The sequence below is a fragment of the Phaethon aethereus genome (genome assembly GCF_964289735.1).
Source record: "Phaethon aethereus genome assembly, chromosome: 1".
Taxonomy (NCBI): domain Eukaryota; kingdom Metazoa; phylum Chordata; class Aves; order Phaethontiformes; family Phaethontidae; genus Phaethon; species Phaethon aethereus.
In genome coordinates, this window is record NC_138575.1 from 18,392,458 (window position 1) to 18,404,170 (window position 11,713).

Here is an 11,713-nt window from a genome sequence, read left to right on the forward strand (position 1 = left end):
TTTTAGAGGTGTATTGACCTCTAAATTATTTGTAGTCCATGTAAATAAGAAAACTCCTAGAGGAAAATTTATTTCATTTAATTATGACAGTAAAAATAAATTAAAAAAACACTTCATAGGATTAAAGTTTTTCATCTCCTTTAATATATCTTGAAATTAGTGGAAACCACAATACCTCCACATTTAGTTTAAAAAAAAAAAATTAAAAATTTATTGCTCACATAAGACATATCTGACATGCTGCTGTGCTGCTCCACATTAACCTTTCCTCTTTCTTGATCATTTGCCTCTTATTTGGAGACAAAGGCGGCAGCTGGATGTGTGCAAAGTAACTTGCAATCCCTGTACGAGGTAAGAAAATAAACTATGGAACCTTCTTGCTGAAGGGCTGCAGGGGCAATACCTCTTATTTGGATCCCATGAAAACTTAATTTAATCTGAAGGTCATCAAGTTAATACTCATAATCCTGAAGGTATATAAGCCCATTGAGTTCTCACATCATGGCTCACTTTTAATTTTGGAAATTGGTATTTCTTTCTAAACAAAATGAAAGCATCGGAATTCTGTAACTAACTGCTCTGCAACAAAAGAGTTTTTCTTCCAAAGTCTTTATTTATATTAGAATTATAGAATAATAAAACAGCCAAAGTTGGAAGAGAATTCAAAAGATCGTCTGGTCTAACCTTTCATGGGAAAGGGAACCTAGATGAGATTATCTAGCACTCCATCCAACCACATCTTGAAAACCTCCAATGATGGGGACTCTACCATGCCCCTGGGGACATTGTTCCAGTGAATGACTGGTTTTGCGGTAAAAAAATTCTTTCTTACATCAAGAGGAAAGTTCTTGATACTTCAAACAGCACCTGGAAATGGGAAGAAACAACTAAATGTTTTTACTTTATGAAGGTCTCTAGTCATTTATATGGGGAGGTATAGAACCTGAGTCCTCTGCAAGCCACTTCCAGAAAAGTTTTAGGGCAAATACCTCTGTAATGGCAGCATGCTACTTTTGATCTCAGCTCTCTCTATTTTCCATTGCTAACAAAGGGACTGGTACCACTGGATGAAAAATAGTAATCTTGGTTTTTAGGCAGTCATCTATTGATGACAATAGGATTATTGCATCCACTCTTGAAGAGCAAGAGAGCACCAGGATAAACCACCCATCAGGATGTCATGGTAATCATTGTGGTTAGCAATCCTGTGGGCCCTGGAGGATATCTTCATTTCTCATGGGTCTTAGCCAAGATGATAATGCCAAGCATGCTATTGGAGAAAAAATCAATACAGTAAACTCTGAAAAAATTAAGCAGCCAGCCTAGGAAATTGAATGTGAACAATTCATGCAGTGTGATAAATTTAGCAGCAGTAAGATGACTGGTTAGGAAACTTATTGGAAAATGGAACCACAAGAAACCTTCTCAGGGGAGGGTTAAGAGAGTCCAGCACCAATCATACAAAATTTAAAATCTTACAGCTACACAGGCAACAGAATATAGGGAGGAGGAAGAGGAAAAATTTTACCATCAGTTTGACAATGAGGAAGTGTGTTTATGTTTCATGACAAAAATTAATTTCTTCAAAAGAAAAAGCAGAAGGAATTGCAGGCAGGCTGTTGGGACTTGTGTAACTATGAAGTAAATGTTGACTTAACATCAATGTATTAACAACTGAACAACAGTCAGAGAGGACTTGTTCATCCTTAGAGTCATCAAATGAGGAGCAGGAAATTATGGCTTTTGATTAATGGTTGGACTTGATGATCTTGAAGGTCCTTTCCAACCTTAGTGATTCTGTGATTCTGTGAAAATCCCCAGCAGGAAAAGTTAATCATTTGCAAAAAAACGAGGGAGCTAGTGCCGTTATTATAATTCACAAGCTTCACACATACCAACTGTCAGGGCACTACCTGCTGAAAAGGGACCCTGACAGTATGAGCATATGTCTACCTGATCTGCCAAAGACATTACCTGAGGAGGAAGAAGAAGGTTTTAGAAAGACACCAAGTACAGTAGATCAGACATTCAACTTGTGAAATTGAACGGAAAATACTGAGAATATGAAATGGAACTACAGTGCAACTTCACAGGCTTCAGTAAAGCATTTGATCATGTATGGCAAGGAATACCGTGGACTGTGATGAAGACACTCAACATTAGCAAGAGAATAGTGACAACCCTTGAAATTCTTTATTACAGTGCAAGGGAGTAAAGTCCTTGAAGGCAACACACAGAGTAAGTAGTTCCATATAACAGCTGGGTAAGAAAGTGGTATCTCCTATTACCACATCCCTTCAATTGTTTCCTTGATCATGTTATGTCAAAGGACTGAAAACTTTGAAGGAGTGCTATCAGTTAGAGGTAGTAATACAGGTAATCTATCCTTTGAAGATTATGTAGATTTGATAGAAGGAATGTGACCAGGATGTGCAGATATAATGACAAAGCTGGGCAGCGCTGCAATGATGTGTGGTATGGAGATCAGGACAAAAAAAGAGCAGTGTAATGACAATGAGGATTACTGACACTGAACAAGAAATAGACATCAAAAGCAAGAAAGTTGAATGAGGGGACTCATTCAAGTATCTCAGTACTACTACCATGAAAGACGGGAAACCTGAAACAGAAATCCAAAGAATTGCCCTCACGCTAGCAGTGCTCACAGTCCAAAATACAACCTGGAAAGACAAGAACCACCTTAGTAGATTCAAGAAAAAAAAAGGAAACATAGAAATATTGTGTTATCAAGAGCATGAACAGTGTAAAAAGGGTGAAACTCAAACAGAAGCAACAGAATGAAGAATTCAAGCCTTTGAATTCAGATGTCTCTGCAGAATTCAATGGATACCATATACAGCGCATAAAACTAACAGCTCTATTACGGAGAAGTAGGATCTGCAGTAATTGGATCCCATGAGCCTCTACTAGCAGCAGTGCAAAGGCAGAAGTTGGAAAGGTTTGGCAATGTGACTAAAGCAAAAGGCCTAGTAAACATAATTTTGCAGTGAAAAAATGAAAAGAGGAGGAGCTGTTTGTGGACAACCTGGTAAAAAACATCACCAGAAGCTGGACAGGAAAATCTCTAGCAGAACTTCTTCAAGCAGTTAAAACCACCTGAAATGAAAGGAGATTATGGTTATCACCTCACTATGACCCAGCCAGCCAGAGGAGAGGAAAGGGATTATCGCAGCACAAAAATCTGTTATAAAACCCATCAATACAGAATTTCTAGGAAGCCATATCAGTATTGCTATGTTCTATAAAGAGATAAATTTTTTTGTTGTTGTTGTTCTGTACTGCTTTTCTTCTTTCTTGTATTTGTTCAAGTGATATTTGTACATTTCCAGACCTGCACTCCCTTCCCTAGGTAGAAGTGAAACAAATATTTACGCAATACGTTGTTGTGAGTGGAATAGGACCAAATCTGGCAGCTCAAGAGAGGCAAAGGTGACGGAGCTCCATGCCCCCAGGTCCAGCTGGTAACGAGGCTGAGGACATGTTTCCTAGGCACCCCAGGCACATGCAGAAACACGTCTGCACCATATATACGTGTATACATACAATGGGCTGCACAGATCGACACAGAGAGACGCACAGAGCACTCACACACAGACAGCACAGATAGCAATGGCCTCATCCTGCCCTCCTCTCTGGCTGGGCAGGATGGAGGTCTGCTAGTGGGAATACGTATATGTGCATGTACACAATGTGGATGCCCCCACAGCTGAGCTCATATGCCCAGTCTGCCCAGCAGCTGCCCCTGGAGCTCAGTCTGCCCAGCTGCTGGCAGCTGGACATGTGAACAACTGAGGCCACAGCCCTGCTCTAGCTGTTGGCACAAACGCCCTCGCACAAGCACACAGACACAAAGAGCTGTCTGGGACTCCTCTGGTCCCCTGTAGCCACCATCCACCCCACCCTCCATAGCCTCACTCTTAGAGACCCACTCGTTCCCCGGCTCCCAGACCACCTCACCTACTCACTGGCTCACCTGGCTTGATCTCTGCAAGCTCTCGCACACTCATTTGCACACCTACACTTACTCCAGGTTCCACTCCGGTTGCTAGCACTGACATACATTCACCGGCGTCTCTGCGGCTGCTGGCACCACAGACACACTGACCCTCCAACCCGCGGTCTGGCGGCACTCGCACCCCCAGGCACACAGGCACAGGAGAGTGCCTCATCCAGGAAAAGAGTAGAAAAGGATTTAATAAGAAGACAGGACAGACTGTGCTGATCAGGTGAAGGGCATGGCCACAAACAGGTGTACCAACCAGCAAACTATTTACACACAACTACCCCTTCTTCCCCCTTTATTTTCCCACAAATTAATTTGGCTTCCCACCTGCCATTGTCCTCCTGTTTGGGTTTGTGAAGGTGGGTCTTTGATGGTCTGATGGCTTCTTTGATGGTCCTGGGAGAAGCCAGGGCAAGACATTATTTAGGCTCCCCCACCTGCCTCTGTGCTCCTTTGTGGGGGTATAGGTGAGCTTTTATCAGACAACCTAATAATGATAATTGGCTGTCATATTATGTTACCTTCCCTTCTGCTGAGTAAGGTAAGAGATTGTACTTGTGACTTCTACCTTTAATTTCAGTTTAATTTTAACTTTTGTGGCACAACTATCTTCTATGGGAGCATCCCAGACCAGGTTGTTTCTCAACCTGTTAGAGACTGACCTGGTTTCGGTTTGTGTTTTCTTATGCCTTTTCTTCTGTAGTTGTATATCTAGCTGTAGTCTATCACTGCTGTATTCATTCTCTCTGTGCTCCTTTTATAACAGAAGACCTTATATAAGCATCTTTTAGTGGTCAGTGAAAAACTTGTGAGGTCAACAGAATGCAGGAGACACTGGAATTGTGAACACCCATAACTCAGATTGTTACACAGAAATGCTTCACTTCTGATGTTCGTGAACTCGTCCAACTTAGCAACACCATCCTTAGGCTACTTCTGAAGCTAAATTTCAGCTAGATTCGGTGTGCTGTCATGAAAACTCTCAGACGATAGCCACTGCTTATGTGATCTCTCTTCCTTAACTCACTGGATATATTCAGGTTAAACTGGGTCCTATAGTAATCGCAATACTTTTTTTTTTTTTTAAAAAAAAGCACTTTAATTAGCACATGAGCACAAGGAATATCTATTTGAAATTCATGCTGAATCTCTGTACCTGCTGTGCTTCCTTTCAAATTTGAATGCTTTCATCTCTACTATGCTGCACCATTCACACAAAAGTCTTGGGGGAGTCCACCCAACCCTGTCTTAATTTTACTTTAAAATATTTAGTCCCTGTAAGGGCCTATCTGACATGTGAACCACACAAAATATATTGTGGCTTTTTTTCTTCAGGCTTTGGTTAACAACTACTGATTCCTAACGAACAAAGAGGAAATGAAGGTTAACTAATTCTCAACCAAAGGTTATGGTAAGTCACCTAAATGTGGAATATCATTAAGCAGGAAAGAATTAAAGAAATCAGAGTAATTTATTTAATTTGGGCCTTATTCCTTGCTTTGAATCTGCAAAAATAAAGTGAAAATAAGAGATGCTATGAACATTCTGTGTTATTTATATGCAATAACAAAACAGATTTGCATTATTTGGAGTATTTGATGTATGGGGAGGTTTTGTTAAAACGGAAAGTTCTGATCCAAGTCAAAAAGATTACAAAACTTGCAACCTTTACTTATGTTAATGGTCATTCAGCTTCAACAGAAAGTCAGTGGGACTATTCTTGTCAGTAAATATTACCTCTGCATATAAGTATGGTGGTATTTCTGCTTGGATTGGATGAGGAGATAAAATCCTAATTACTGAGAAATACACATGGTGCCTTCCTACTCTCCTGGTTCAAAAAAAAAGCTAGGTGGGTCAGAAATCTGAAAGAGCTGGTTAGTGTAAAGGGGAAGTAAGAAACCAATGACAAGTTGCACTAGAGGTGGAAGCCATAAAGGAAAGGTTGGGTTGAAGATGGGACAGAGCTGTGGGAGACAAAAACAGTAATATAACTGATATCAAAATGTGAAACTTGGTTCAGAGATAAAGCACAACTGTTCAAAAATACAGCCAACATGTTTTTCCACCCTTACTGTGTAACTGAAAAAAATAACTAGATCCTTTTAGAAACATTTTAATTTTATGTATCCACCAACAGAAAACTCCCTAGTGGAACAAATACATTTCATCCGTTTACAAAACAACGGAACAGTGCACAACCAGCCAAGTGCAGAATGAGTATCGCTCTTTCCACAGCTCTGTTTTCATCTGCCTGTGTGTGGTACTCCTGTAATACCTTCTTGTTTTCTTTGTGTGACTTCCCTGAACTCTATAAATAATGTCTACAGGCTTTCTCTCTATGCTGTTTATTTCACCTACTTTTAATTTGTCTAATGCAGGTGCAGAAGCAGCAAAGCGATCATCATAAATAAAGAGCTCTAAGCAAATGACACAGCAACTGCTTTAAAAAAAAATCTTTTCAGATGTACTGAATAAAGCATCCTAATTTTTTTGTTTGTTTGTATAATGTGCTCTCAGTGGTTTATTAAACCACCACAAATAAGAGAAATATTTTAAGTATCAACAAGCACTGGGAATTCTTGCAGTGGTTCAGCACAAAGGTTTTTAGCACTTTGTGCTGAAATGGCAATGGGAGAATTTTAAGTGTTAAATTAAGTTAGTTATCAATGTAAGTTAAAGTTTAAATTTGAGGTTTAAGTTTTAAAATTAAGTTAATTTTAATGACTTGCAAGCTCCAATTCTACCTGCATACTTTGCTGTTCTGGCATTATTTAGGTATTGTATGAAGTAAAGAACGTAAAAGTCTATCTGTTTAATGTCTATGCAAGCTTTTTGTTTCCTCTATGACATTTCTTTATGTTTCCCAAAGTTGCTCTTTGGTCTTCCATTCAAATAAGCTTCTTATTATTTTAAGCAAATCTAAGGCTAGCTAGGAACAGCCATGCCATAGACTCGCTGGTAATTTGCAATTTCTAAAAGCCTAGTATCCCACAGCTTCTTCTAAATTTGAACTACCTTTAAAAATAATAGTCCTAAACTCCATTTTTATAAATATCCCATTGGTTTAATAGATTTCTGCTGTCTGGCATCAGCTGAAGAGCTGACAAACGTTTCTGGCTGTGAATAATGTTTTCTGAGTAGAACCAATTCTGTATTCTTTTCCTGAAGTAACAGACAGACAGAAGCAGTTCCTAACAGACGGACAGACAGACAGAAGCAGTAGTTCTTAAAATAAGCTCACATTATTGTAAGTGATGAAATTACTGGGGATTAGTCAGATACTGATCTGAAATAAAAGACTGATCTGAAGCAAGATGCCATTCAGTCTTCTAACTCCATCCACCTGAGTTACAGAAGAAAAGATTAGCTCACCTTGGTAACTACCAGATGTTTTCAGTGAGAGCACCCTTAGTCAGCTCCTGTGGGTTACATTGACTTACTACACTGCAAAAACACGACAATTTGTAAGTCTGTGACTGTGTTCGGAGACAAGAGAAACTGTGTCCTTTCCATATTGATGATGCACTCATGCTGAAGTTTAATATTGAAAGCTTAAACTTTATGCTCCTTTACCGTTTTAAAATTTGTTGCTCTGGCAGGAACACGCAGGTAATATATTTAACCATTGTGAATATATAACATGAAGTTAGAAGTGGCAAAGGATCAATTTAGCTTGCAGAGTACAACACATGGGCTGTGAATTTCTTCTCTAATCAATGTTTCATAGATACTGAAAGCCTACAGCATAAAAATTTTCCAAATTTCTTTCAGGGAGCCGCTTTTTCTGTATATGTTTGAAATATCATTTGTAGAGAACTGACCTGAAGCATTTTAAAGCTGAAAAAAATTTAAGTATGATCTGGGAGAGAAAGAGAGAGGAAGAGGGCACTTTCCATTCATACTTCTGTCTTCCATGGTATTCAAAGCTCCCATGATTCTTCCTGTGTTTTGGAAAATATACATCAGAAGTCTGTGCTCTGAGAATGTGTTGGAAGAGACCTTTCCTTCACTTCACATAAAAGCCATCACAGAGCCAAAACTTTAACCTTCTTGCTCCAGTGAGAGTGTTTTTTTTCCACAACACTGGAATGATTTTGGTTAAGCACTGGAGTCAGAAAATGTGCAAACTTGTGTTTTATATGACTTGCATTTACTCATGGCAGATGGAATTGCACAGAAACTTTTACAAGTTCCTGAATATGTTGTCTCCCACTGGAGCCCTGCCTATGGCATACCAGAGCTTAACTGAATCATATAGTCCCAATGGCACTCTGTAAGTGAAAATACACTTTCTGAGTGTTTCAGTGGCCTTGATTGCACTAGGCAGGTGGGCCCATTTCAGAAATGCCAAAGCAGCAGCTCTATAAAAGGACTGAGGTTCCCATTCCAAGTCTGTGATCTAAGTAATTTTAATTAATCTCTACTCCAGAGCATTGCTGCTTATTTCTCTGCTCTGCTTACATATTTTTTACCTGCAGTTGCCAACATTTCAGCTCAGTGCAGGCCAGACACTGATAACCAAGACCATAATAAAATAAAATTATTCTCCCCGTTCAAGGTGAAAATAAACACTAATGTAAACAATTGTGATTTCTGCCTGTCTTACCAGCCTCCCCCCCCCCCCCAATTTAAGTTATAATTTGCTAGGCATTTTACTCCCAGGCATTTGTTGCATATAAACGATGCTTGCATTGCTCATGCCTGTTCCATATTGTTCAAAACTGATCTTATCATTTCCTCAGCTTCTATTCCCTCCAGTGTGCCTGGAGTTCTGATTAGTAATTTACCACAGAGTTCTATAACAGTGAATACTCTACTGCTGCTGTTAATTAAATCTGTGTGGGTAACTATTCACTCACAAGAGACAATCATTGCGGCAAGATATTGTCAGGCCTGAGGCTTTGCACTAATAGAATCTGTACGTATCCCAGAGGTGATATGCTCTGTATCTGGAGAGGAAGCAGTGAGCCAGATCTTCTAACATATCCAGCCGGTGATTCGGTGAATGAATGCCAAGGGGACAAACTTCATAAGACAACGTTCCTAAGACTGAAAGATGGGCAGAATAAGAGCAAAACAATATGGATATTTTATCATTCTTGATATAATGTAATCTCATAACTTGAGATTTAGTCCATGTTTCTTTTAACTTTAATTTGGGACACATGACTGACATGGAGTGCTTTAAGTTGTTAAAATTAATCACTTAGAGGGATGTCATACACAGTGAATGGTATTGTTATATTAGGAGTATAGAGGAGTTGAGGAGACACATGGTAAAAGTGTTTTATAGCACAATACTGAAGAATTACATAAAGGAACTTTAGAGAAACTATCGACAATTTGCCGTCAGTTACTTTCAGTGGTGACCCATAAAACTTTCCCCTACCAGATAATGATAGCTTTTCCCATATTCAGTGTATTTTCTAACATGTGTCAGGAGGTTATGCACATCACAGGCAAAATGAAAAATTGTAAAGGTTACCATTGTCTTCATTAGCCCCATCACATTAACAAAGGGACAGTTGCCTCCAGCAGGCAATTGCCGCTTCATGAACTCTGCACATGAATTGCTGCAGTACAGGCATCTGCAAGAAGATCCAGTCTATTGTTAGGAGGGAATGCCTTTTGTTATGAATTAATGTTAACTGGGTTACAAAAATGATTGAGGTACTATACAAAGCATAATCTTTACTTCTTAATAAAAGTTATAGTCCGGACGTCATCTACCTGGACTTCTGTAAGGCATTTGTCACAGTCCCCCACAACATACTTCTCTCTAAATTGGAGACATACGGATTTGATGGGTGGACTGTTCAGTGAAGGAGGAATTGGTTGGATGGTTGCATCCAGAGGGTAGTGGTCAATGGCTCAATGTCCAGATGGACATCGGTGGTGAGCGATGTCCCTCAGGGGTCCAAACAGGGACCAGTACTCTTTGATATCTTCATCAATGACATACACAGTGGGATCGAGGGCACCCTCAGCAAGTTTGAAGATGACACCAAGCTGAGTGGTGTGGTTGACACGCCTGAGACACAGGATACCATCCAGAGGGACCTGAACAAGCTTGAACAATGGGCTCATGGGGATCTCATAAGGTTCAACAAGGTCAAGTGCAGGGGCCTTCACTTGGGTCAGGGCAACCCTGACCCAGGGTCAATACAGGCTGGGGGATGAAGGGATTGAGAGCAGCCCTGCCGAGAAGGACTTGGGGGTACTGGTGAATGAAAAGCTGGACATGAGCTGGAAATATGTGCTCGCAGCTCAGAAGGCCAACTGTATCCCGGGCTGCATCTAAAGAATTGTGGCCAGCAGGTCAAGGGAGGTGATTCTGCCCCTCTACTCTGCTCTGGTGAGACCCCACCTGCAGTGCTGCTTCCAGCTCTGGAGCCCTCAGCACAGGAAAGACATGGACCTGTTGGAGCAGGCCCAGGGGAGGGCCACAAAACTGATCAGAGGGATGGAACCCCTCTCCTCTGAGGACAGGCTCAGAGAGTTGGGTTTGTTCAGCCTGGAGAAGAGAGGCCTCCGGGGACACCTTATTGCAGCCTTCCAGTACTTCAAGGGGGCTTATAAGAAAGATGGGGACAGACTTTTTAGCAGGACCTGTAGCAATAGGACAAGGGGTAATGGTTTTAAGCTAAAAGAGGGCAGATCTAAGGAAGGAATTTTTCACAACGAGGGTGGTGAAACACTGGCCCAGGTTGCCCAGAGAGGTGGTAGCTGCCCCATCCCTGGCAACATTCAAGGTCAGGTTGGATGGGACTCCGAGCAACCTGGTCGAATTGAAGATGTCCCTGCTCATTGCAGGGGGGTTGGACTAGATGATCTTTAAACATCCCTTTCAACCAAAAGTATTCTATGATAAAAAATGTATGTTATCTTCCAGTCTACAAAATGAAAGATTAAACATAATTTTTCATCATACAGATGTAATTATCTTTATATATGCACATGGGTTTTTTATAATAACTAATGAAACAAGAATTATTATAAAGGGTGAAGGAAATATCTGTTTAGTAGGCAATGGAAATGATTGTCTCAAACTTTGGAAGACGTAGTGAGGTTAAACTACGTTTATGATAGTTTACATAATGCTAGTACCGACAATGTTTCATCTGTTCAGAGAACTATTTTTGCTATTTATACAATCATCATTGTATTCATTGTTAATAATATATTTGACTTGTATAATAGACAAAGATTAACAGGATGAGAACAGAAGAGGATAACAATAAAACAGGATGAAAAGAGATTGTTTCCACGCACATAAATAGGTCTATATATACCTAATAAGTAGCAATACAGATATATATATTTAACAATAAGTATCTTATATAAAGTATACTTGATAAATAGTTGTATCTATCTAAAGAACAGGACACTAGATTAGCCGACATTATTACAAAATTTGGAGACAAGAATTTTTCTGGAAGCAGGTGATAGCTTGGGTTTGTGGTGTCAAACATCAGATGTCTAATCCTAACTCGTCACCTAAACCACATCAGTCACCACTGAAGTAATCAACTCTAGAAGGAGATTTCTCACACCTATTGTGGACATTTATTTTAGGGTAGTGTTTATAGCTCTTTCTGCACCTGTCTATCACTACAGTGGTCAGCAGAGCCACCTGAACAGCACCTTGTTCCTCATAAAAAAGTATGAGTGACTGGCATGATTCCT